This window comes from Asterias rubens, chromosome 11, assembly GCF_902459465.1.
Source record: "Asterias rubens chromosome 11, eAstRub1.3, whole genome shotgun sequence".
Lineage (NCBI taxonomy): Eukaryota > Metazoa > Echinodermata > Asteroidea > Forcipulatida > Asteriidae > Asterias > Asterias rubens.
The window spans coordinates 2,752,574-2,777,695 of record NC_047072.1 but is presented as its reverse complement, the minus strand read 5'-3'; the positions used below and the strand labels follow the sequence as shown (position 1 = coordinate 2,777,695).

Here is a 25,122-nt window from a genome sequence, read left to right as displayed (position 1 = left end):
GGGAATTCCAGTACTTCGGGCCTTGGAAAGAGACACAATTCATAGATCTAGATGAGGAACAAAAGGGGATATGAAAATCATGTGAATGTCTAGTTTGATAAGAATGTATTTGAGAATTAAACACAAACATATTCTGAAAGGAATTTGGTAAGTTATTGGAAATAAACTGATGCATAAATATTCCAAGCTGATGTAAATAAATATCAGATACTTTAAGAGTTCTATGTTTAAGAAATAATGGGTTTGAGTGAGCACGAAACCCGACACGATTAATAATTCTGAGGGCTCTGTTTTGTAAAATAGTAATACGATTTAAAAGATAAGCACTCGATTTACCCCAGGCAAGAACGCCATAGGAGATATAAGGCAAAATTAAAGCAGAATAAATATTATATAATATTTCAGATGGAAAAAAATATGAGAGTTTGCTGATCATTCCTATGTTTCTGGAGATCAATTTACATATATAATTGATATGAAAATTCCAAGAAAGTTTGTCATCAATATATAAACCAAGGAATTTAATACAGTTGGCACGATTTCGAGTTGACATGGAGTTTTAAGTTCCGCTCACTTTGACTAACTTGAACTGTCCTACAGACGTGTATCGAGCAAAGGTGTCATTTTCGAAACTCCGGAAAACTTCTGGGTCAGAATTGACCCATTTTGCGGTCAATATGACCCGGAAGTTGTGCCAAGCGTCACGCCGAAAATGGATTATATGATCATCGCATAATCCGCGTTAAATCCCCATTGTTAACATGTTCCGGGATATATATATACATATCAGCTAACATAAGATTTTCACCACCTTCTCCAAAAGGGAGGGCTACATGTGCGGGAAAATTTGTGCATTTTATTCAAAGCGTAAAACACAACATGAGCGACTTTGCTACTCATTACTGGAGTCACAGTACAAACCTAAATGGTATAATGATTGTCTAAGTGCAATGTAATGAGGCAAGTTCATGGCGACTAGACTCATCAAAAGTAAAGAGCACACGACAAGTCAAACATTACACACAGTTCACTGAGAAGCTACTAAGCACAATATATGTCTAGGCTCTATTGGGAGAATGGGTTGGGACCGTACTGTCCATCCAGTCTGTTCTAGTGAACTTTCCTATATCTGATGAAAACCCCAAAACAATCAAAAACATCCCGAAAACAACCCAAACTGCATCTATTATGATCAAAATATTACTGAAACAGCGAATGACCACACATTGAATTGGGCAACAATGTGTTCAAATTCTTGACTTCTATATATGCTCCTTCAAATACTGGCGGCAAGCGGTACACAAACCGTTGGTGAAAGGATGGGATTCGTTTGACACCCCCCCCCTTCCCCCCAACGCACCACACCCACCTGAGCCTACCCTTATCCTAGACGACGGACCTTTAGGTTCGGGATCATCCAGTCTTGCTCCGATGGCCTAAACACAAATCTGACCTGCAAAAGTTGCAGTCTTTAACCCTGACCAAGTGGTGCACCAGAGTGTGACGAGTCGGGTAACATTATTGATGGTAGCAATGGTTACATACTGTAATTGTGTAATTTGCACAGCGTTGCTTAGACCCTGAATGCCCTTCTGCCACTACAACCACTGACAAATATTCTAGACACTTTTTCGAAGAAACATGATATGGTTACAAAACATATTGTTAAAAAATCACAAGTTTTGTTTTCAACGTTAATGAATTTTTCATTTCGATTTTACCCAATACACCAATGTGTGCTAGCACTGTTAATACCCAGTACTTTCCCTCGGGTTACCCGGGTGTGATTCGAACTCACGACCTTTGCAATTCTAGAGTAGTGTCTTACCAACTAGACCACCGATCGTGCCCGGTTGCTAGAGGCAGTTCGAATCCAATTCGATTTTCTTTTTCACACAACTCGGGAAAGTTTGTAGGCTATACAGTGCTGAAATACTTTGGTGTATATAGGTACAAAAACAAAACTAATATTTTAACCCCGGTGAACATCTGCTAATGAAATGGCTTTCCAGTTATTGAATGGATAATGCTACTTTTTTTGTTCTTGAGAACAGTCCTTCCAGTTTTTATTAGAGTTTTGTTTTCTATGAATAAATCTTGACATTTGTCCAATATTTCATATGTGTTCTTCATCTCTGTTTTTTTTTTTTTTTTTTTTAACTTAAATGAAACTTTGGAGATTGGGCACGTGGCTTAAAAGCTTTCCAACAGTTAAACATAAGCTTCTTAAAATATGAAGTCGTCTATACGACTATATTTATATGATTTATAGCATTCGGCGGGTTTCAACAATAAATTCCTCAAATGAGATTTAGTTTCAGATTTAGTGACTTAAGTTGGTTCATGGATATCTATATAAATAAACTCCCATCGGAAAGAAAAGTAGGCCTGTAGTAAAAAGCATTTCGAAAAGTATTTAAGTTCGAAATTATGTGGTTTTGGACTATCTTATGCCCCAAATGTGAATCTGCAAGACGTAAATGTCAGATACGTTTGTCAGATTGTGTATTCCTGTTTTGTATTATTCTTCTTTCTTGAACATATTCATTTACGAAGATATCTAAAAACGAGACGACTTTGTGAATTGTTTGTATGTATATAGTATACATTTATCTACATTGATTTAAAACGATCCAACGGAGCCAAGAAACAATGGTCTATTTTGCCTTTCAATGTGAGAGGCACTGTACACTATTGGCAATTACTCAAAACAGTTGTAAGCATAACAACGTACTTGGTAACAAACAGGGCCCAATTTCATAGAGCTGGTTAAGCACAAAATTTTGCTTAAGCAAAAAAAATAATGCTTAGTAAAATCAGATTACCGGCCAAGACTCCACTCAATTGTTATGGTAAGTAAACAACAGCTAAATACCAGTCACAAGCAATGTACACTGCATGACATTGTGGCCAGTAATGTGTGTAAAGTAAGCAAGCTATTTTCGTGCTTAAGCAATTTTTTTGGGCTTAAGCAGCTCTATGAAATTGGCCCAGAGCTGTTGGAGAGCTGTTGATGGTATGACATACTGTGAGAAACGGCTCCCTCTGAAGTAACGTACTTTTTGAGAAAGAAGTAATTTATCACTAAAATATTTTAATTTGAATTCGAGACCTCGAGCTGAGGTCTTGAAATAAAGGCATCTTGAAGCAGACAACTTGAGCGACAATGGTGTTTGTTCTCTCCCATTAATCTCTCGCATCTTCGACGACCAAATTAGTCCAAATTTTCACAGGTTTATTATTTTCTGCATATGTTGAGATACACCAAGTGGGAATACTGGTCTTTGACAATTACCAATAGTGTCCAGAGCCGTTAAAAAATGTAACGATACTGCCTTGGTCACTGGAAACTACGTGTGTGGCCCATATAGTAGAATTTACTTACTGTAATTACTTTTATATTGTAATGGGTATAGCCTAAGGAATATATTACATTGCAAGCTGCTTATTTGCAAAAAAACACATTAACAAACAAACGAATCAACAGATTAAATAAATAATATTCATAAAATAAATTAATCCGCCCAGCTGGATGAAACTTGTGAACTCATGCCGAACACATGACACACAAGGGATTCCTAAAGTGACTGCTAGTGCCAACAAACATATGCATCGCATACAAATTGCTTAAATTATTGCCATATTGTACAGGTGCAAAACTCACTTTGCATATCGAGGGACTTGCCAATATTTATTTGTTCATTGGCGTCAGTGTTTATCATGGTCGTTGCTTGACGTGTTTTGGCGATGGTTGGAGCATTTCGGTGAATAATGTTAGGGGACACCATTATTTTTACTTTGTTGTTGATTATTTCTTTACAATTATTTATGGGAGGGTGAAAAGAGCTGGAAAAGCTAAACAAATACATTTCCCAAAACTGTTGATGAAACAGTGGATGCAAAACTAAAAAAAATGTTCAAACGTTAACAGTATGCATAACCACATTTTCAAAAACTGTCTGCGTGAAAAGTATGCATGGTGTAAATAAAACCGAGCAACTGGACTATAGATGGAATACTCCGAACCCAAACAGGTGAAAAAGGGGAAAAGCTCCGGCTTTGAGGAAACGAGGTTGAGACTCGTCCCTCTAAGGACATCACGGAGGATCGAAAAACCTTGACTTATAAATTTCTAGGACGAGGATCAATACGTATTTTTATAACAGCTAGAGAATCAAGGAGTTTCGCCTTGGCAGAGACTTCGAGGATAATATGATAGCCTTAATGGCAAGATTCACTTCCTTATTGCCAATTGAGCAAAAAGGGTAATTCTGTCATACATCGATTCCTTCCCTACTTTCTATTTCCTTTCAATGACTTTAATGATGAAGAGCGGAATTAAATTCAAGGCGAAGATTTATTGTTACCAGGCTACATTTGGAACAAATAATCAACTTAGTATTGGCGATAATTATACCCAAAATGATTCCTGTTTGAAGCTGATTTGCTGTTGCTGCTCCTGTTACTATTGCTTCAAATCTAAATAAAAAAAATGAATGTAAAAACGTACATTTTATTTTGTACTGATAACAAGACCCTTAACTAAATGTATAATACAACATTCAAGGGACCTATATCGAACTGGCTTAATTATTTAATCCATTTGCATCAAGATAATGCACAGCTTTCGTCAGGTTGATAATATGATGCTATATATTTGCATAATAGGGAAGTTAAGTCACGTGAAGTTGCGGTTGGGAATTACACAATAATTTGATTCAAGATAAAGCACATGCCAGTATGTCCTTTTAAAAATGTCTGCTTCTCTGTTGTAGTACAGGACATGTGGAAGAGGTACAAGGATTATCAAACAATTCCACTTGATGCAAGGGACGCCTTCTTAAAATCAAGCTCTGAACAAGAGTGTCATGTTTGATACAAACATTATAAAAAAATAGCCTAATATATAAAGTAAAGCTGTAGCCGATTTTCAATCAACAGACCGATTTAAAGCCACTATACACTTTCGGTAAACAGTAGTGTCCAAGTCCCACACTTCGTGCATCACAACTTATATATAAAATAACAAACCTGTGAACATTTAGGCTCAATCGGTCATCGGAGTCGGGAGAAAACAATGGTAAAACCCACTCTTGTGTCCGCGCGTTTCGCCGTGTCATGACATGTGTTTAAAATAAATCCGTAATTCTCGCTAACGAGAATTTATATTGTTTTATTGTTTTCTCAAAAAGTAAAGCATTTCATGGAACAATACTTCAGGAGAAGTCTTTCACCATTACCTTCTGTAAACCCTGTAAATTATTTGTAAATCTGTGAACTTTTGTTTTCTGTGCCGAAAGTGTATAATAGCTTTAAGTAAAAACAAAAATCAATGTTTCTACTATACCCTCACAATGTGTAAACTCTACTTCACGAGGAATTCAAACCATCGATTTATTTTCCTTCAAGCTACGCTCGAACTAGTTGCGTAATTAATGAGCACTGAACATAATTCCCCGTGCCCAATTAAGACGCTTAAAATGTGACCTTCAGTTTGCTCTACATACAATAATACCAGCTGTATACCAGAGTCAAGGGTTAAAACTCACGCCCCCACCGACTTGTTTGGTGGACAACTTGGCAAAAACACACCAAAACAAAAAAGGGGACCAGACTTTTAATGTTCTAAAGGTGCTAGGTCAAATTTTGATAATATATTTTGCAGATTTACATCAATTTAAACCTTTAATTGGGAGAATCAATCAAGACAATTGAGTTTAAAGGAACACGTTGCCTTGGATCGGACGAGTTGGTCTATAAAAAAGCGTTTGTAACCGTTTTTTTTTTTGTATTAAATAAAATGCATATGATTGGAAATATATGTTTTAAAAGTAGAATGGAATGACCGTGTTAGTCGACGAGGTAAAAGGAAAACCGTGCAATTTCGAGGCATGTTTGTGTGAATCATTGTATTATATGTTTACATTGACTGTTATGCATTTTATAACAAACGGTTACAAACGCTTTTCAAAGACCAACTCGACCGATCCGAGTCAACGTGTTCCTTTAAGCAACATTTCTCTGACATATTTCGTTAACAAAAAATACATATCTGTCAGAACAAACTGATAAAGCTGGTGGTGGACCAAACTGATAAAGCTGCCTAAAACACATTGTTAAGACTACTTCCAAAAGAAAACACACATCGATAACCTATAATAATTTTTTTTATTTTCGTCTAAAACTACAGTGTGTTCGTTATTCATATTATAAACATCTTTTCAGTGCAATTTACCAAGTAACCTCGTAGTTAACTAATTACGTAGTTAAATAAAACACTGCTTGGAAGTGTGTTAGTCCAACAAGTGCTCCAAATCGTGTTGACTGCATTTGTTTCAGAGGATGCTTCTTGTAACACTTGTACAATTTTATAACGGTCTATATAAATGCAAATTCCGTACTCAATGTGAAGAGTTTGATTGTTGAGGTGTTGTCCCTCGGGGAGTCTTGTTCCGAAAGGTTTATGCAGATTTAGTTATACTTTTGTTTTGCGGCAGTGTCACTGAACCTTAAAGGGAAGATACACCTTTGGTAATTGTGAAAGACCAGTCTTCTCACGTGGTGTATCCCAACATAAGCATAAAATAACAAACCTGTGAAAATTTGAGCTCATTGGTCGTCGAAGTTGCGAGAAAATTATGACAGAAAAAAAAAAACAATTGTTGGGCGAATTTGTGTGCTTTTAGATAGGAATAAAATACTTCCGGCTAGAAGTCTTTTATTATTTTAGTGATGAGAAGTTGCCTCTTTCTCGAAGTCTATGTTACTTTAGAGGGAACCGTTTCTAACAATGTTTTATACCATCAACAGCTCTCCAACACAGTCAGTTTTTAAGTTAATATTTGTTTTGAGTAATTACCAAACTTTAATATGAGGGATTTATTAATTTCGAGTAGTTTGCGTGGGTTTTATAATTTGTAATGATTCTAAGTTATAGGCCTCAAACACGAACACGGTATGCCCGTCGCATTGGTGTTTCTAAGCTATTTGAGTCACCAAAGGTAATCTTTGATGAATTGTCCCTGCGTGAAGAGCTATCATTGGCTAAGCGTGTAATCAAAGATGGCGGTCAATGACGCGTATTGCAATTCATTTATGGACACATTGATCTCATATATGGACGGTACTGACTAATTTTAATAGGGATCATTATATATCATTATTAAATAAGCAGCACTGACGTCATCTCTACCTTCTTAGATGTAATGATAAGACATTGGCAGCAATTGAAATGCGCATGAACGCACTGCGCAGATGCTTGGTTAACCAACATCCCTATTGTGCCCCTAGCCAAGAGCACATCAATCAAATGACGGCATAGGCCTACTCACTTTATAGGATTTTGGTATTTTTGTAATTAAGTTTTGTTTTCTTCTTTTTCAAATGACTCTGTTATAAATAAACTACGAGCGCGGCCCACGCCCACGCCCTTTTTACACGTTTTTTAAAGCCATTTTTTTTTACACTTTCTTAACAGAACAAGAATTAAAAGTTCACATATCTACTAATTAACAGGGTTTACAGAAGGTAATGGTGAAAGACCACAGTTGGTGTACCTCAACATATGCATAAAATAACAAACCTGTGAAAATTTGAGCTCGATCAGTCATCGAACTTGCGAGATAATAGTGAAAGAAAAAAACACACTTATCTCACGAAGTTGTGTGCGTCTAGATGGTTGATTTCGAGACCTCAAGTTCTAAATCTGAGGTCTTGAAATCAAATTCGTGGAAAATTACTTCTTTCTCAAAAACTGTGGCACTTCAGAGGGAGCTGTTTCTCACAATGTTTTAGACCATCAACCTCTCCCCATTACTCGTCACCAAGAAAGATTTTATGATAAACATTATTTTGAGTAATTACCAATAGTGTCCACTGCCTTTAAGCGGCACTATTCAGATGAAGGAATCAACTTGAAGCTTTTTAGAACAGAGTAATATAAGCTGTTAAAATACATATTGGTTTCTAAACTAGAACAAATTTACTGTTGAAATTTGAACAGTTCAGCTGAAACATTGATCGTGAGGATCGTACTGAAATATAGCTTTACCATTTCCCGGTGGTCCGACTGCCCATATGCCAGTCCTAACACCTGAGTAAAAAAAAACAGTAAAGATTTTGTTTAGGTTTTCAAGGTGTTACAAGTTTATTCAAAGGGAAGCTGCTTCTCATAACCAAAGCTACATGAACACCATAAATTTAATGCGCACGACAGAATGGTGTAAAACGGTGATGAAACAATTTCATAAGATTTCCAAAACTGTCAAACAAACAAATCGTGGACTGCAGTCCCGAAAGTGAAAAATCGCTCAATATGTGACAATGACACAAACCCATTGAAGCTAACGTTCATATGAATCAAAATGAGAACCAGTGAACAAAATCAGTTTTCAATTTATATTTTCAAGCATCGGGTTAGTGGTCTCTATTGTGGAGTCAATTGTTTGTTAAAGACACTGGACACTATCTGTAATTGTCAAAGACTAGCCTTCACAGCTGGTTTATCTGAACATAATGCGTAACAATAAAAACAAAACTGTGGAAACTTGAGCTCAATAATATTGGTCGTCGAAGTTGCGAGATAATATTGCAAGAAGAAAACACCCTTGTCACACGAAATTGTGTGCTTTCAGATGCTTGATTTCGAGACCTCAAATTCCAAGTCTGAGGTCTCGAAATCAAATTCGTGGAAAATTACGTTGTTACTCATAATCAAGAAAGGTTTTATGATAATAATTATTTTGAGTAATTACCAACAGTGTCCACAGCCTATAAGAAACCACACAGATTTTAAGCAAACATATGATCTTATGGTACGTTTTCAAACTTGGACTGCTTGATGTTATACACAAATTTGGTATGTATTGGTTTACACAGACACAAGTATCAGCAGCAACCCCCCCCCCCCACCACAATGGTAAAAATATAAGTACATGTGCAAATAAAACAATCACATAATATTTTAAAGGGCAATAAAGTAAAAAGTACATTATTTTTTACAAAGCCCTTCATACAAACTAATACATGTGATGAGCAGTTATGAAAATGATCCTGCAACTCACCGGAACGATGGTAAAATGTCAAGAACAAGTATTTTATAGCGAATTTTTATTTATTCTACTTTCAATCTTACAGATGTTGTGATTTATCTTTTAAGCGACGCATCCTGTATTAAAACCACTTTGGGTAATCTTGAAGGGAATCAAATTATGGTTGATTCGAACGGATATTAACCATCCATATACGTCAGATCCAAAAAAACTAATTAATTTGATTAATGAAGAACCTCTTCTGAAAGATTTGACAGAGCGTGTAGACTCTTACTAACATGGAAAATAGTCAGCTACCATGCAGAGGGGACTGGACTGGAAATAAGGTAGGAAAATAACCTAAATACCTGATACCAGATATGTACCAGCCTAAACTGAACAGAAATTGCGGTAACTCGCGACACCGAAGGTTTGAAGAATTTAAAACTATGTCAGATCGTGAAAAATGAAGACTAAACAGTTAAAAATAATTTTCAATGAATCGAATATCATAGAACATCTTTTATTTATTATCAGACGGATTGAATCAGACACAATAGTTGTCAAGAGTCACGGGGGAAATAAGATCAGTAATTATAACATGATTTGATGTATTACGAGGTAAATTAATGTTGGAAACAGGAGATCATGCGCAGACAGTCAATTCGGGGCAGAGAAAGTATTCATTTTAAATAAACCTTATAGAAACCAATGAGGAAACCTGTAAACAAGGGTGCTTGCCATCACATGTGAACTCGAAACACCGGGTTAACCCCTATACTCTTCCATGACAAGTGCTCTAGGTACCTGAACGTGCACTACAACCTAGTACACAATGGACCTTGGAAGGGTCAACTGCTTGATGTCTCAGCTTGGTTCTCACAGTGCTTTATACCATCAACCTCTCCCCATTACTCGTTACCATAGTTCGAAGCTCTTAACCGCTCAACCCTTCCAAATGAATTATCCTTGTTTTGGAAAATGTGTATCTTAGTCAACAATTCATATTTTATTATATTTCAGCTACATGCAACCGCGCAAGTGCCAAAATGCATCCAGGGGTCATAACGGTATCACGACTCAATTCTGAGTTCAAATAATATAAAGCACCGATCGTGTCCAGGGCATGGATGGTGGCTTATTGAGGTAAATTGCAAGCAGCCAGGAGGCCCATACACTTGCTGATTTAATCATTTCCATGGTAGAGCTAACGAGGCAACTGTATCCGTGTGTCGAGCACGGTCCGGTTTTCTTGATCAGTAAAATTGAGAGTTAGTGCAACGCTGGCTTCTTGTGTTGCGATCACGAACATTGTGTGTCACTTAGGTCAAACGCATAAGTAAACTAATTAATTGGATTCCCTCGCACATCATTCAAGTTGCAACAGTGCATTGCTCCCTTTACTGGTCACATCAAGTATACAGGATTCATAAACTTGAAAACGATCTTTTTGGGTTTGATCTGGTTTATTTAGGATACACTCCATCGCGGCCAAAGCCCGAATGGGAGACTTTAGAAGGCTAAGTGGCAGCAGACTTACCAGGTAAATCTCCATTGTTTATGTAGCTCTGAGCATGTGCACATTACCAAGATCAATGAATTTTACATGGTAAGTCTGCTGCCACCAAGCGTACCAAAAGTCTCCCATTGCGAAATCGATTACCCTTCTTAAGGAAAACATATAGCTAACAAACAGAAAACACAAAATCAAATACAAGATGCAAACTAATTTATAGTATCAACACAGGAAGACTGAAGTAAAGGAGTGAGTATACGTCTTCAACATCTTGTTGTCGAACACTGTTTAGCAGCCGAACTAGCAGCCGGTGCTCTCTTGTTGTGTGCGTCAAGAGAATACCCATGCTTTTGTTATAATAAATATTAGGTGCAGCTATGTTGTTCGCATCACAAACAACGCATTTTTACCACAGTTGACAATGTTTGTGCCAAGTTACCACATTTAGTCATGCATAATAACTGCGGACCCCTTTTCTCATCGCCATAGCAACAACATATACTTCGCATGTTATACCCTCTCATAAGGTATTATACATAATTGCCAAGGATCCGAAATTTTATTAAACTTTTAAACCGATAAAATTAATATCATTTTGTCGTTATTGAACTAACTCCCACTACAACGATCTGAAGCAAAAAAAATACTAAACCAAACAAAAATCGCAGAAGCGTTTTTCAGATGTTAAAACAAAATGATGTCACCTTTTTTCACATGCTGAAATTGTTCGTTGTTTCCATTATTTTCTCCTGGCTCGTACAACGGACTAAGTACAATTGTCACAGGTTCTTTTTTAAACTCTACCGATTCTTTACAATTAATACAGTTTAGTTTGTTTTCTTCTTCTTTTTGACAAGTCAAACATCGAGTGATGGCCAAGCGATTTACCGGTTCAACGCACATGTAGTTCGTTTTTAAAATGCACCAGACAGTATCGTCGATTTCTGATAACAGTTAAAGGCAGATGACACTATTGGAAATTGCTCAAAATAATTGTTAACGTAAACAAGTTTCTTGCTAACAAGTAATGGAGAGCTGTTGGTAGTATAACACAATGTGAGAAACGGCTCCCTCTATAAAGTAACGTGGTTTTCTAGAAACAAGTGGGTATCCACGAATTTGATTTTGAGAAATCAAGCATCTGAAAGAACAAAATTTCGTGTGACAACGGTGTTCTTTGTTTTCTTTCATTGTGTTAATATCTAGCAACTTCGAAGACCACTTGAGTTCAAATTTTCACATGTGGTGTGTGCATAATGTTAAGATACACCAAGTGAGAACTGGTCTCTTAAACAAATACCAAAGGTGTCCAGTAGCTTTAAACCCCATTTGAACTATACTGGAGTCAACACAGTCCCGACCCCAGGTCAAACCCTGACTCAGAAGTGGTCAAATTGCAGGGACACAAGTTAAGCATGCGATTTCTCCTGCATTCGTCTACCGGTGGATTGTGAGCGGAGATAAATCATCCGCAGACCGCAGTGATAACGGGTCCGTATTAGACGAGTAAAACATAAACACAAATCCTTAAAATGGAAACTTTACACCGATAAATTAAAAATGTCAACCAGGAACATATATCATTACACAATACAATACAATACACTAACACTTTACTGTCGCTGCACATGAAAACCCTTCTGCCTGTTTTGCTTACAATAAAAGCATCTGACGTTGAACAGTAGCTTGAACGAAAAATGGCAACTCGTGATCTTTGCTGAATTTCATTTAAAAGGTTTTCAATCAGTCAGGAAATTGAGTCACATGAGTATAAATAGATTTTTCATTTGGTTAAAAAACAATCAGTCCGAATACCCTTATCCAGTGCTTTTCTGAAGTTACGTCATCACACTCATGTTACGTCAAAGATGGGAGTTTTCCGGTCCCACAATAAATTTACGTCAAAGTATTGTCTTTTTGACGCACGCCGTCAATAGCAGAATTGTTTTTAGTTTCTCAAAACCTTGAGTTTGGGGCCTGATTTTTTAATCAATACAAATTCAGAAGGGTACAAATATCAGCATTCCATTTAACTGGTAAACAAACACGGTAGAAACAAGATTAAGTATCATTCCGTCAACAACAAATTTGCTCAGGTATCTGTTTAAAAGCGAAAGAGTAGGCATTAAAGACACTGGACACTAGTGGTAATTGTCAAAGACCAGTATTCTAACTTGGTGTATCTCAACATATGCATAAAATAACAAACCTGTGAAAATTTGAGCTTGATTGGTCGTCGGAGTTGCACGATAACTATGAAAGAAGAAAAAAACCTTTTCACACTAAGTTGTATGCTTTCAGATGCTTGATTCTCGAATTATAAAAGTTACTTCTTTCTCGAAAACTAAAAGTCACTTCAGAGGGAGCCGTTCCTCAGAATGTTTAATACTATCAACCTCTCCCTAGTATTCGTTACCAAGTGAGGTTTTGAAGACAGTGGACACTATTGGTAATTGTCAAAGACTAGCCTTCAAAGTTAGTGTATCTCAACATATACATAAAATAACACACCTGTGCAAATTTGAGCTCAATCGGTCATCAAAGTTGTGACATAATAATGAAAGAAGAAAACACCCTTGTCACACGAAGTTGTGTGCGTTTAGATGGTTAGTTTCGAGACCTCAATTTCTAAACTTGAGGTCTCGAAATCAAATTCGTGGAAAATTACTTCTTTCTCCAAAACTATGGCACTTCAGAGGAAGCTGTTTCTCACAATGTTTTATACTATCAACCTCTCCCCATTACTTGTCACCAAGAAAGGTTTTATGCTAAAATTATTTTGAGTAATTACCTGTAGTGTCCACTGCCTTTAAGCTAATAATTATTTTGGGTATTTACCGATAGTGTCCACTGCCTTTAATATGTACAAACTGAAGCATGGACAGAATTGCATAACACAATAACAACTTTCGAGTGGGCATATCAAGAAATGGACATACCGGCTTGTAGGGGATGTTAAGGGGGGAGGGGGGCGCCGTCTCCAATATTATTGCATTCCACTGACTCTATGATGACGATGTTTGTTCCAATCCAACTCGACAAACCATGTATAATTCGTTTTAATATCCTGCCCGAACGTGTGCACTGGCCTGTGTGTTGTTATTCAGGGGACATACTATAGCTTGCATAATGCATGTAAATTGAGTAAATTTCGTTATAAATCTTAAAATAATTGTCTTCAGTTGGGGGGGGGGGTCTGGGTATACAGGCGTCATCGCGTGTGTATCAGAGAGCAATAACAAATTTAGGGTATGATGTCAACGTTATATTCAGTTTGCAGTAATAACATGTGTAAATTTATTCTTGAGAACCTTGTCTAATATCTATTTTTTGCCACTACTGCGGAGTAGATTTCAGAGTTCGGGGGGTCTACTGAAAAGAATTGTCCTGATATGTACTTCATGCAACGTGCGGCAACGTGTGGGTTGCAACCATCAACTTTGTTTTGTTCGCGGGTGAAATACTTAAGCATTTGTTGGGTTTGAGGCCTTGCCCGGTGAGGTATCATTATTTTGGTTTGCGGTGCGAGATAGAGTTTGTTCTTTATACAAATCGTGTTTTAATATTTTTACCACCCGGAGTACATTTGGCCGTATTAGAATATATCATGACAGTTCCCTAATTTTTTTTTTTTTACTGGCATGTATATACACACATTAAACTAGGGTGGTGTAGGCGCAGTGGCGAACAATGTCATGGTGTTCAAAATAGTTGCATCGTGCATGGGTTAAAAACAAAAATACTTCAATGTTATCAAAAATAATAAGAAGAACAATCACAACAAGTTCAGGTTCAGTTTTTTTTCCATACCATGTGTACAATGTACGGGAACAATAATCATAGAACTTAATAGCAGTATGGGCAGGGTTTGGCCAATATATAAGTTACGATCATGAGTTTTGAAAATAGACAAATAAGCACTATGCATTATGTGCTTTATTTTTTAGAATACTTTAATAATAATATAAAAAAAATCATAACGTGACAAGTCAATAAATATAATTTAAAAGAAAACTAACCATCTATAACTAAACAATTATTTGTTAATATTGAGTCATATGGCAATTTAAGTAAAAGTACATAAATCTTTCAAGTTATCTTTAACTATATTAAGAAGAAGTAGCGACGTCTTGTGACAGGAAGAGTTTCTTTCTTCTCCAATAACAGAACGATCCGAATGCATTCGTGCTGTTTCACTTTGGTTTTATTTCAAAATGTTTCCAAACACGAACATTTCCTTCACAAATAGAGACCAGACAATGAAAAACAAATATATATATATTCCCGGTTCCCAAATTACTAAAAAAGCATACTTCATACTTGAATTCACTTCAGTGGATCATAGTATTCCAATTCATGATTGATTTAACCCAGTAAACTCAAAATGAAAAACGCGACCCCAAATTTGACTTCTACCGCCGAATACGCTAAGTCCATCCATCCACAACAAACGCTTCCCCGCGCTCGCTGAATCCAATATCCCTAGCCTTCCTTCTTCCCGCCAAATCACGATTGACGTCACTAGACCTTGCGACGTCACACACCGCACAACACTCCTGATGGTTTCGTGCTTTAAAAAATACCCCATCCTTGTTTTCTTCTTTTGGAATTCACGTGTGCTTTTTGAAAAAACAAGACTTCGCAAGACACATGGTAAACACGGCTTAATTAGCATGGGGGCAGACTGCTTAAATCGACCGTCAAGTTAGCGGCTTCCTCTATGCATGGCCGTGGGGAATGAGGCTCATCCATGAGTCTTTTGCTTGGCCTAGCATATCCTTGAATGTGATTAAGAAATAAATTGGCATGGTGAATCCCTTCATGCCAAGGTACTGCCATGGTGGCTTCTTTAGCCAAACGACCACAACATTTCCCATAACATGTGTGTGTTTGTTTATTATATGAAGTAAGATTAGAAAGATGAGCATGTTGCCCCATATAAATTGTTAGTCTTAGTAATGAATTTACCAATTCAGGTGAGGTGGGAAAAGTCACGTAGTAAACACACAGACGGTTTTGGGGTGTCGCGTAGGGCCTACACGATAAACATTAACACAAAAATGTTTAAATGCACTGGACACCTTTTGTAGTTTTCAAAGACCTGTCTTCTCACTTGGTTTATCCCAACATGTGCATAACATAACAAACCTGTGAACATTTGAATTAAATTGGTCGTCGGAGTTGCGCGAGAATATTGGAAGAAAACATACTCTTGTCGTACAAGTTGTGTGCTTTCAGATAATAATAATAATAATAATAATAATAATAATAATAATAATAATAATAATAATAATAATAATAATAATAATAAAAAACCGCAACAATAATAGATGCTATTCGAGACCTCAGCTGAGGTCTCCAATTCTATTAAATTATTTTAGTGACAAATGTTTTCTTACTAAACAACTACGTTACTTCAGATTTTTTTTTTCACAATGTTTATGATATCATTAGTGGCGTGTCATGGCCGAGCGGTTAAGGGCACCGGATTTGAGCTCTAGTGTTTGATCAGCAAGGTGTGGGTTTGAATCCCGCGGTCGTGACACTTGCTACATAAAATTGGGGAGGTAGTGATTTCTGCTCTACCGGCCATGCTTTGGATTGATGATGCCCAAGCCTACATCCGAATGGACTGTAAAAGAGATAACCCTATTTCAGCCATAGGAGAAGGTGGCAAAGGCCTCTGAAAAAAAAATAAAAAATTGTAGCCCACACCTTGAAGTGGCCTTTAGGCCTTGTGTGTCTGGCGACTTGCGTTAAAAAAAAAAAAAAAAAAAAATACCAAAGTAAGTTTTTATGCTAATAATTATTTTATGAGTAGTTACCAATAGTGTCCACTGCCTTTAAGGGAATCTTAGGGTCGAGGGGATATTAACTTATGATTTAAATATGAGTACATATTTGAGATAACATTATGTGCCGATAATGGCAACACACGATCCATGTCCATAATATCACTGAATGCCACTGAGGCGTGTCATTGTAAATCCCCCTATGGAACCGTGTTGACATTAACGTTGCGCCACGCCGGTCCCTGATTAAAGAACCGGCTGAATTAAGCATAGAGCAGGAGTCCTTTCTCTATGATTTAAACAAGGACACCTCTAAGACAGCCTGGCTATTTTGTTTGCCACATGAACTTTTGCAGCAGTCAACAATATTGTTCTTGAAGGGCCTCATACTGAGAGTCAATTTATTGGGAAATTTACTCAATCAATTATTAGAAAATGACTGGATCTAAATCTAGTTTTGACAATGGAGACCCTTTTTACCAATATTATGATAATCTAGATCAAAATATTTTAGTTCAGTTTGAAATTTATGATGGGAGGTTTTTCAGATTAACACTAGTTGATGCTCCGTGGAGATACAAAATCCTGTATTTTTTTTACAAATCAATTTGTTTTGCTCTAATCGGATAATTATAACCAAACATTTCTGGGAAATGGACCATTCGTAACTTATTTTGCAATGCAAAAATAGACTTGGCTGATGCAAACTGCTTTCTGGTTTTCATTAAAAACAATGATTTTGAACTACCTCGTGTTTTGAGTCAAGCATAGTCTTCATATAAGGAGAATACAAGAAAGCCTTTGGGAAAAAAATCTAATTTATGGTCGAAATATTAAACGAGATCTTGTCAGCTTTACTAAGCAATCTTACTACAGTGCATATATAATTACGAGAGTGAAACCTTGAAAGGAACACGTTGCCTTGGATCGGACGAGTTGGTCTATAAAAGCGTTTGTAACTGTTTTTTTTTTTTTGAAAATGCATATATGGTTGGAAAGGTGTTTTAAAAGTAGAATACAATGATTCACACAAGTTTGCCTCGAAATTGCGTGATTTTCCTTTTACTGTGCGAACTAACACGGTCGGCCATTTATGGACTCCCATAAATGGCCGACCGTGTTAGTCGTCGTTAATATACATAAACTAGCGTGTCTATATTATAATGATATAAATACTTGAACTACGTTGCCGGTTGATAAATTGTCCAACATATGTCATAAGCACATGGCCTCGTATTCGTCTACAAGTACAAAGTTGGCGCCTAATTCCTTACTGAGGCGCATTTTGGCCAGTCTTATCGTCTGCTTTTCCTTAATAGCTCTCTGAGTTCAAAGAAACAATATATGCTGAAGTTACTTTCAAGAATTCTAGCTAAGATCGTAAGCCCGAAGGCAGAGTAATATGTGGTGCATAATTACAGCTCATCAATCCAAGCTTTATGACCGCGTCCCAAAACTTGCAATAACATAATTTAAATAGGACATGGGTTTCCGAGAAAGCAAAGTGTGTGTAATAATTGGCAAGTTAAAGGCCCTAGGCACCTTTGATAATTGTCAAAGACCAGTCTGCTCACTTGGTGCATCTCAACATATGCATATGTTAACACACTTGTGAAAAATTTACTTCAATTGGTCGTCGAAGTTGCGAAAGAACAATAGAAGAACAAGCACCATTGTCGCACAAGTTGTGTGCTCTGAGTTCTCAATCAATTGCTATAATATAGTGATATAACTACCTCAGTCTTTTCAAAACTCACGTTACTTCTGTAGTCATTGTTTCTTATCCAGCCTTGCCTAGTCACTAAGTAAGTTTTTATAATACCAGTCATCTTCAGTGACTACCAATAGTGTACAATGTCTTTAAATAGGTTGGTACTAGTTCGAAGCCACTTTTCGTAAAATTTAAAGGGAGGATACACGTTTGGTCAATCCTCAAAACAAATATCAACTTAATAACTGACTTTGTAACTAGCATTGGAGAGCTGTTGATAGTATGACACATAGTGAGAAACGGCTCCCTCTGAAGCAGCATAGATTTTGAGAAAGAGGTAATTTCTCACTAAAATAAAAAAAGAATTATTTTATTCTAGAAGTCTTTAGCTAGAAGTCTTTTATTCCTAGAAAGCACACAGGTTGGTCCAGCAAGGGTGTTTTTTCTTTCATCATTTTCTCCCAACTCCGATGACCAATTGAGCTCAAATTTTCACAGGTTTGATATTTTATGCATATGTTGAGATACACCGAGTGAGAGCACTGGTCTTTGACAATTACCAAACGTGTATCCTTCCCTTTAAGGTTACCATAAGGAGACATTGCAACCAACGCGTTAGGGATTGTATTTTATGAATTCAGAAATGGCCCTTGGAAACCGTACTCCGATACGGATATCTTGGTGGTTTGTGAGTACCAGTTAATCTACAGGGTGTAGATGTATCGAGTGGTAAGTGAAATGTTTTCTCGGTCCATCTGATACGCCTAAAAAGAGAGATTGGGAATAACACTGCGGAGAACTGACATCGTAAAAAGGGTTGAAGCTACGAAGGGCCCTGTACAAATATCACGGTTTATACTGCTGAGCAAGGCGAATGATAATGTGCTAGGTGCTAGGTTGCAGTGTTTACCACAACACGTTCACCATTTTGTTTAAAAATTATTCTGAATTGATAGGGCCTATGCATTATCTAGCAGGAACTTATAATAATTGTCAAAATGTCCACATCATGAAACTACAGACTGATACGAAAAATATATAGGCGCTTTTGTAATACGATTTGTGCTGAATTTGGTTAAGCCTCAAGGTCAAACAATACAAATTTGATATCCATTTTGAAGTCTGATACTTTCCAAAACATGATCCACTGATCCAATTTGACACTTTAGTCTGGGTGGACATAATATATTATAATGATGCTGGAACCACTATTGGTAATTGTCAAAGACTACTCGGCACAGTTGGTGTATCTCAACATATGCATAAAATAACAAACCTGTGAAAATTTGAGCCCAATCGGTCGTCAAAGTTGCGGAAAAAAATAATGAAAGAAAAAATCACCCATGTCACACGAAGTTGTGTGCTTTCAGATGCTTGATTTTCGAGACCTAAAATTCTAAACCTCTCACTTTTGTTACGATGAAACAAAATGGTAGGTGGTTATCATCTATGGGTAGAATATGTTATTAAGGACACGGGAGAGAGCACACTCAGCTCTCGAAAACAACTTCGATTTGATATGGGATAGAGTTGGTATAACCATGACTACGACAAGAAAAAACGACACCTGTACGTTTCCAAACCGATTTCAGTCACATATTTAAATTTGACATTACGAGCAGAGTGTACACATGTTTTAGTAATCGACTGTCCACAGTTGTTTGGTCGCCAACGCCCTCGCTAATTACGTCAACACCTGTTGTTTCTTTTGTATTTGGGAAACTTTAAAATGTCACCCATACAACACAGTTCATTTTCTGTTATTTCTCGAACTTGCTTTTTCCAGAGCTTCGTTTATAGTGTTAGCGCAAACAATGGAATATGTAACACTTTCACAAACGCACATGCCACCACCGCTGTTCAATACAACAGTTTTATTTAAAACCGTTACGTCGTTAGTCGTTTCGAAATGCGAGCAAAGTTGCTGCTGTGTTAAACTATATATTGCAAGTATCAGATATTTCTAAGTTTGACTAAAGGGTTGTTTTTAAACAAACTATAGCAAACTAACTTAGCTTTTAGTTTGTCCATTCATTTTGTACTTGACTTTGAATTTGTGATATGGGCCCCATACTCAAGTTGTTCGCGCCCCATACTCGCTGTTCCCGAGGAAGACCACAATCCACCTATGTGGACACCTTGTGCCGAGACTCTGGACTGCGTCGGGAAGAGCTGCGCGGTACAGCAATGGAGGACCAACGTGTTTAACGGGCCATCATCGGATGCTCCGCATCGACTGAATGAATGAATTTTGACTAGCATGCGAATGTTCAACGCCCTAAAGCATTCCGTTATTATTCTTACTGTTATAGTAAACTAATTTACAAACAGTGTGACAAAACTATTACACATTATCAGTAACTTTCAATAATTTAAACCAAATTAATGCTGGTTAATCTTAGCATGGGGGTTAGTGGTTTCTGAAGGCATAGAGCTACTCAACCAAAAGTGTGACAAAACTATTACACATATCAGTAAGTTGCAATAACTCAAACCAAATAAATACTGGTTAATTTTAGCAGTGGGGTTAGAGGTTTCTGATGGCATAGAACTACTCATCCCAAACCGATGCGTGAAAACTAGCACCTTCAACACTCAACCAGTTTCCGTATCAAACAACACACACACGCCTCTCAAACCGATTAACCTATATCAAACATCACTCTATGCAATTATGGTGAGCTAAATAGAACACTACAACAAAACAAACAAATGCACGGTTCGCTGCTCATACGGCAATTACCAGAAATAATATGATAAATAAATATTGCTGGCCAGGTTTAGGGTGAGCGTCTCGTTGTATTGTCCGTATACACATCAGGGTTCAAGTTTATAGAGGGACGATATACGTTTGGCATCACTCTTGAAATTAATGACAATACACACTTATGGTTTGAAGACTGTATAATCAGCTTTCAAAACAACATTTTAAAGAAGAAATGTTTTTTTTTTTTTAAACACGTCAGTATGAAGGCCCTTAAACTAGAATTTGAGAAGCGTTACCACAGTAACGCTTCTCAGATTGTGTCTTTCTACTTAGAAATATTCGTCCTGCATGGACATAAATATTATGCGCTCCGGATTGAAGACTGCATCAGCTTTGTATACAATATTTTGGAGAACAATTTTGAAAAACAGAACACATTTAAACAGATTTGTTCACATGTTATGTAGACTTAAAAACATTATAATCGTTTTAAAAGGGTTTATTTTGCCTTTAATTAAGCAGGAAATTTTGCGGAACATAACATATTTCTGCGCAAGGGAAAATCAGCAGAAAACCACATTCTAAAAGTGAAAGAGTGTTTTTATACCTGAATCTGGTTAATTCGAGTTGTTTTGCGCTTATCTACTTGAGTGTGCTAAAACAAGCAGTTCGTGAAATCTGGAACTGGCAAATAAGAAGGTAATTTGTGCGATTCCTTTATAACACATGTGTTATTTGTACTGTTTTGTTTTTAATGTAAAGTTATATACATTATACAATGCTCTAGTCCTAAACATGCTATTTAATTATTTTAAACAGTTCATGAAATTTTGAACTGGCATACATTATGGCAGGTAATTATCACATGTTTTCATCTAATTTTTAGAGCCATTTCATTCAACGTTCAGTCCTAAACATACAATGTAATTATTTTTTATGTAAGGTTTATTGTTAGATAATCATGTTTTCCTGCGTCTAGTACACTATTGCACTCCCTCACTACAAACCTGTGATGCGCATTCTCCTATAGTTTATGATCAACGATGCATCAGCAACAGTGCTGTCAGGGAAGGGGGGGGGGGTAGCTAATCGGCATCCTCTATTTGTATGTCAGGAGCAGAGCAAGGTTAATTATTAGCTAGTCGGAGTGAAGGAATTCCTGGTCGAACGGCCTTCATCGATTCAATGAAATTAGACTAGCGCACCGATCGATTCACTTCTTTGATCACTGCACTACACTGCACTGCAGCATCATGGAGCCCTTCAAAGCCACTTGTGCATGTCTTTTATAGGTGGGCGTGTCAACGTTACCGGATATGAGCCATTAATGTGCTCCTTGTCGATAATGTAGCACGTGTTTCTATCAGAGGATTTGCCCATTATGTTATTTATTCAGCGCAATTAAATGACATTAACTGGAGCTATCAATTATTACTTTTACCTCTAATCAGCACTACTCAGTTTGTTATCGCGTAACACAAAACCATCTCTTTGTTAAGCATTTATTATTTGCTTTAATGAACCAGTATACCTGTGTTAGCCCTAGTTATTTAGCCTTCGAGGACGACTCTGCTGTGGTCGAAACGTCAGGCTTCTAGCTATGTTTTGATTAACTGCATATTATGCACATTTTAACGACAATTGACCACACAATAACGAAGTCATTTGACGTTTACATTGTGTGGTTATTGCCTTAAGTATTACTTTTGTGCATATCACCATGATTCTCATCGTTAATATCTCAGTTCATTCGTATTGAAAACGCATAGTGAAACTTACATCAAATGTCTTTAATAGTTACATATCGTCGTATCGACAAAATGTATGGCACCTATAATTTACGTCATAGCAGAAGAGCTACCAGCAAGTGCCGTCTCAAAAAAAAAAAAAAAAATGTGATTAATTGTGTGTAAAGTAGTCATGAAAGGGACACTAGATCGGGCGAGTAGGTCTATGAAAAACATTTCAAACAGTTCGTTATGAAACGCATGGTTAGATAGATGTATTAAAGGCAGTGGACACTCTATTGGTAATTACTCAAACTAATTATTGGCATACAACCTTTCTTGGTGACGAGTAATGGGGAGAGGTTGGTGATATAAAACATTGTGAGAAACGGCTCCCTCTGAAGTGCCATAGTTTTGGAGAAAGAAGTAATTTTCCACGAATTTGATTTCGAGACCTCAAGTTTAGATCTTGAGGTCTCGAAATCAACCATAAAATGCACACAACTTCGCGTGACAAGGGTTTATTTTCTTTTATTATTATTTCGCAACTTCGATGACCGATTGAGCTAAAATTTTCACATGTTTGTTATTTTATGCATACGTTGAGATACACCTACTGTGAAGGCTAGTCTTTGACAATTACCAATAGTGTCCACTGCCTTTAAAAGTAGAATATAATAATCCACACAAATGTACGACGTGAACTAACACGGCTACGTCATGTGGAGTCAAATTTTTGACTTCATCAAAATGGCCGACATGCAATTTCGAGGCATATTTGTGTGGATCTTTGTACTATGGAAACATCTTTCTAAACCATATGCGTTTTATACCAAACAGTTTCCACGATTTTAATGGAGCAACACGACCGATATCCAAGGCAACGTACCCCTTTAAGTCTGGCTGGAGTGGATATAATATACGATGGTTGATTTGTTTTACTAACAGTTCAGCCTAAGCCTGATGTGCGCTTGTGTTTTTAATGAAACGTGAACAATTCTTTTTCCTTCATAATTATGGGTTACTAGTTTACCATTTGCAATATATTTTCATGCGAGTAAATAATTATACTCAGTATATGAATACTTATTTACATGTATATACCTTTACGTGTGAAAAGGGAACCGGTCAATACTAGCCAACGGCTGTTTTTGTTACAGTTTCTCAAAAGTCGATTTGTTTGCCATTGCATGCCGGCTAATACAAACCCAACCAATCAGTATATGAATTAATTGGTGATATAATATAACTATCTATTGTCTACTCATTAACTATTAAAGGAAAACGACCTTTAACAAATGCAGTTTACTAGTATTAGCTTAATATCTCTTTATGTTGTTGGTGTTGATATTTGTTGGCCTCGGAACAAAAGATGTCACAGAACCAGGAGTTTTGAATCACCATGCCAATTTACACACGTCCACAAAGTGTTTTTGAAGTGCTGTCTAAAGAATAAACGTTTCCCTAGTGCACATAGCATAAGTTTGTTTGACTGTATAATTACGTTTATGGTATAGAGTGCAGTTCATGCCTGATATAACATAATGCATTGAGATGAACTAGAGGCTGTGGACACTATTGGTAATTACTCAAAATTATTGGCATAAAACCTTACTTGGTGACGAGTAATTGGGGAGATGTTGGTGTTATAAAACATTGTGAGAAATGGCTCCCTCTGAAGTGACATAGTTTTCAAAGAAGAAGTAATTTTCCACAAATTTGATTTCGAGACCTAAGGTTCAGAGCTTGAGCTCTCGAAATCAACCATCTAAACGCACACAACTTCGTGTGACAAGGGTGTTTTTTCTTTCATTACTATCTCGCAACTTCGACGCCGGACCAAAAATGAGCTCAAATTTATACAGGTTTGTTAATATTTTGTGCATGTTGAGATACACCAAGTGAGAAGACTGGTCTTTGACAATTACCAAAAGTGTCCAGTATTGATATAAATATAAAGTACACAAACAAAACATTATCAATATTCACTCACCTTTGCTAAATGCTATCTCCAAATCCGCTGAAACGACTACAATGAAGTTCCTGCCTTAGTCATGTTTCCATGTAGTGTTGGTATAGTATTCGATATAATCACTATTTCCAATCTTCTCCTTTTCAATACAGGTATATTTTCCAGGTGTAATCGAACCTCTGCTCCCAGGTGCTAATTAGGAACATCTGTTCAGTTGATTCAGTTCATGGCCAGGTCCCGGTAAACTCTTGCTATAAGATAAACGAGACATCGAAACAGTGGAATGGACATCACGTATATATTTAAGGTGAGCAATTTCCTGGTAAGAACTCGACCGAGATATGCTAGAACACGTGCCCAACTCAGGCGACGCTCTTGAATTTTAAAAATGTTTGCTGCCAGTGAACATGGACACACCTGACAGCTCGTTTCACTCCTGGGCCATACTATCATGAATAACAAAGGTTAAACAAGTCAGACATGCTTTCTTTTATCTTGCATCGAGGAAGTCACAGAATGGTATACCCTTACTCATTGTGAAGCAAATTAGTGACAAACTGAAATTAAATTCGATGGTGATTGTTCAAGGCGTTGATCGCCAGATGTCACGGCGTAAACGTTCGGTAGAAATGCGTGATCTGGTTTACAGAGAATGCCCACATCAACGG

At 37.0% G+C, this 25,122-nt stretch overlaps 1 long non-coding RNA gene across 1 annotated transcript in view; it reads right to left on the bottom strand.

Annotated features, from left to right (window-relative positions):
* LOC117296771 overlaps positions 1-24,705 on the bottom strand; it is a 29,650-nt gene extending 4,945 nt beyond the window's left edge. The window contains exon 1 of the long non-coding RNA XR_004519792.1: positions 24,476-24,705. This is a non-coding gene — a long non-coding RNA (uncharacterized LOC117296771). The remainder of the gene's footprint in view (positions 1-24,475) is intronic.
* Between the last annotated feature and the right edge of the window lie 417 nt (positions 24,706-25,122).